The following is a 4,040-nucleotide window of genomic DNA, read 5'->3' as shown; positions in this document are numbered from 1 at the left end:
GTTATGGTTAAGGCAATGTATAGGGTTAGAGATAGGGTTAGGGCTAGGGTTATGATTTTGATTAGGGTTAGGTTTAGAATTAGGTTTAGGGTTAAAACTCGGGTTAGGGCTTGTTTTGGGGCTAGGTTTGGGGTTAATTTAGTGCTAGGGTTAGGGGTAAGGCTAATGTAAGTATCAGGTTGCAATTAGGGTTAAATTTAGGGTTAGGGTTAGTGGTAGGTATAGTGTTAGGTTTAGTGTTAGGGTTAGGGTGATGTTTAGACTAGGGTTAGTATTATGTTCATAGTCAGGGTCAGTGTTAGTTCTAGTTTTCAACTTAAAACTAGAATCAGAGCTAAGGTTAGGGTTAGGATTAAGGTTTGGTTTAGGTTAAGGGTTAGGGTTAGGGCTATGGCTTGGTTTTGTTTTAGGGCTAGTTTTAGATATAGAGTTAGGGTTAGGTTTAGGATTAGGTTTTGATTTAGAGTTAAAATTATATCTAGGTTAGGGCTAGAGCTAATGATAGGGCGAGGGTTAGGGCTAGGGTTAGGGCTAGGATTAGGGTTCAGGTAAGGAATAGGGTTCGAACTAGTGATGGGGCTAGGGTGGGAGTTAGATTTAGTCTTAGGGCTAGGGTTAGGGCTAGGGTTAGGAATAGGACTAAATTAGGGCTAAGATTATGGCTAGGGTTAATTTTGGGGTTAGGCCTAAATTGAAGTTTAGGGTTAGGATTAAGGCTAGGATTAAGGCTAGGTTAAGGGCTGGGGTTTGTGTTAGGTTTAGGACTAGGATTAGAGCTATGGCTAAGGTCAGGTCTAAGGTTATGTTTTGGGATAGTTTTAGGATCAGGGTTATGGCTAAGTCTAGTGTAATTGTTAGGTTTAATGTAATTTCAGCCTTAGAGCTAGGAGATTTATTAGGGTCATGGTCATTGTTAGAGTTTGCTTGAGGTTAGGGTTTATGGTTAGGGCTTCAGTTAGCACTAGGGTGTGGGTTAGGTACTGATAGGGTTTTGTTTACAGTTTACATTAGGTTTAGGGTAATTGATAGGGTTAGGGTTAGTGACAGGGTTAAGATTAGGCTTAGCGTTCGCATTAGGGTAAGGGTTATGGTTAGTATAATGGATGGAATTAGAGCTAAGTTTAGGGCTAGATTTATGGTTAGGAATAGGTCTTGGATTAGGGTTAGGGTTAAAACTAGGTTTAGGCTTAGGTTTATGTTTAGCAAAAGGATTAGGTTTTGAGCTAGGGTTAGGGTTAGGGTGAGGGTTAGGTTTAGGGTTACTTCTAGGGATAAGATTATAGTACTCATAGGGTGAGGGTTAGGATTAGGACTAGTGACATCATTAGGGATAGGGTTAGGGTTAGAGTAATGTATAAGATTATATGTAGATTTAGGGCTATGTTTAATGTTAGATTGAGGTTTAAGCTTAGAGTTAGGGCTATGGTTATGTTTAGGTTTATAGTAAGGGTTAGGGTTTGAGCTAGGGTTAGGTCTATGGCAAGTGTGAGATTTAAGGTTAGGTCTAGGGTTAGTTTCCCAGTTAGGTTTAGGTTTAGCAGTAAGCCTAGAATTATCAATAAGGTTAGGTTTAGGTTTAGAGTAATCGGTAGGTTTAGAGCTAGGTTTAAGACTAGGTTAAGGTTAGGATTAGGGCTAGTGTTAGGGTTAGGTTGAGGGATAGGTGTAGGTTTATGTTTAGAATAATGTTTAGAATTTGTGCTACGATTAGGACTAAGGCGAGAGTTAGGTTAGAGTTAGGGCTAGGGTTAGGGTTAGGGTTATGCTTAAGGCTTGATTTAGGCTTAGGATTAGCTGTAGGTTTGTGTTAGGTTTAGGGCTAGGGTTAGGGCTATGGGTAATGTAAGAGCTAGGGTTATGTTGAGGGCTAGTTGTAGAGTTAGGGTTATGGCTACGTCTAGTGGTAGGTTTAGATTTTCGGGTAGGGTCAGATTTACAGACAAGTTTACTCTAAAGACAGAGTCGGTGTTTGGGTTAGAGTTAGTGTTAGGGTTACAGCCAGAATTAGCACTATGTTTAAGTCTAGGGTTAGGTTAGTGTTTGAGATAGGTTAAGTATTATTGTTAGGGCTAGGGCTAGGTTTATGTTTAGGTCAAGGGGTAGAGTTAAGGCTAGATTTAGGATTTGCTTTAGGTCTAGGGCTAATGTTAGGGTTTGGTCTAGGGTTAGGGTCAGTTTTAGACCTAGGGTTAGGGTCAGAATAAGGGTCATGGTTAGCATTAGAGTTCGGGATAGGGTTAGAGCTAGAATGAGGGCTAGGGTTACGACTATCTATAGGGTTAGAGTTTTGGTTAACCTAAGAATTAGAGATAGGTCTAGGGTTACCATTAGGGTTAGGGTTTTTCTTAGGTTAAGGGATAGCCTTTGAGCTAGGGTTAATGCTAGTGTTAGGGTTAGGTTTAGGGTTAAATATAAATTTTGAGCTTGGATTAGGGCTAGTTTTTGTATTAGGGTTAGGGCTAGATTTTGGCATTGGCTAATGTAAGACCCAGTCTTACAATTAGGGTTAGTTTTAGGTTTAGAGTTACGGGTGGGTCTAGTGTTAGGTTTAGGTTTAAGGTTATGGTAATATTTAGAGCTAGGGTTATTGTTAGGATATGAGAAAGCATCAAGGATAGTTTTAGGGTTAGGATTAGCACTCAAATAAGGGCTAGGGTTACTGTTCAGTTTAAGGTGAGGGCTGTGTTTAGAGCTAGGGTGACTGTTAGGATATCAGTCAGGTCAGGGTTTGCTTTAAGTTTAGGGTTATGACTTGAATTAGGGCTAGGGTTACTTTTAGGGTTTGGTTTAAGTTTAGGGTGGCCTTTAGAGCTAGAGTCAGTTTTAGGATATGAGTGAGGGTAAGGGTAAGTTTTAAGGTTAGGGTTAGGACTCGAATTAGGGCTAGAGTTACCACTAGGTGTAATGTTATGGTTTGGTTTAAGTTAAGGTTTAGTGTTAGGGCTGTTGCTCAGTTTTGTTTTAAGTCCTAGGTTTAGGGTTTGGGCTAGTTATAAGATTAGCATTAGGGTTAGGGCTAGTATTAGTGTTAGGCTTAGGCTTTGGGTTAGGGTTAGATTTGGATTTAGCATTAGATCTAGGATTAGGGCTAGGTCTAACTAAGGGCAAGGGTCAGGGCTAGTGTTATGGTTACAGTAACAGATAGGGTTAGAACTAGGGCTAGGTCTAGGGTGAGAGTTAGAGCTAATCTTAGGCCTAGGGTTTTGGTTAGTTTTATGGATAGGGCTAAGTTAGGGCTAGGATTAGGGCTAGGGTTATTGTTCAGGATAGGCCTAGTGTTAGTGCTAGGGTTATAGTTAATTTTATGGTATGGTATGTTGTTATAGCTAGGTTTAGAGGTAGGGTGAGGGTTAGAATTTGGTTTAGGACTAGGGTTAGTGTTAGGGTTATGATTAAGACTAAGTTAAGGGCTAGGGTGAGGCCTAGGGTAACTTGTAGGGTTAGGTCTAGAATTAGGGCTAGGGCTTATATCAGGTCTAGTGTTAAAGTTTGGGGTAGATTTAGGGTTAGGTTTGTGTCTAGGTCTAGTGTAAGTTTTAGGCTTAGGGTAAGGGTCAGTAGAGCTAGGTGTACTTTTAGGGTCAGGATCAGGGTTAGGGTTTGTTTTAGGTTAAGGTTTAGGGATAGGGCTAAAATGAGCATTAGGATTATGGTTAGGGTTAGGGCAATTGATTGTGTTAGGTTTAGGTTTTCAGGGAAGGTTTAGGGCAATGGAGAGCTTTAGGGTTAGCAAAAGGGTTAGGGTTATGCCTAGGATTAGCATTAGGATTAGGGTTATCATAAGGATAATATATAGGGTTAGAGCTATGTTTAGGGCTAGGGTTAGGTTAGGATTAGGGCTAGAGTTAGGTTAGGTTTTGAGTTAGGGCTAGTAACCCTAGCTTAGGGTAGGGTTAGGGTTTGATTTAGGGTAAAGGTTAGGTTTTGTGCTAGGGTTAGGTCTAGGTCGAGGGTTAGGCTTAGTGTTATGGTCAGTGTTAGGTTTAGGGCTAGGGCTAGGGTTTTCATTAGGGTTAGCATTAGGTTTAGGTTAATAGATT

Source organism: Marmota marmota, unplaced genomic scaffold (assembly GCF_001458135.2).
Source record: "Marmota marmota marmota unplaced genomic scaffold, marMar, whole genome shotgun sequence".
Taxonomy (NCBI): Eukaryota; Metazoa; Chordata; class Mammalia; order Rodentia; family Sciuridae; genus Marmota; species Marmota marmota.
Note: the sequence above shows the minus strand (reverse complement) of the source record.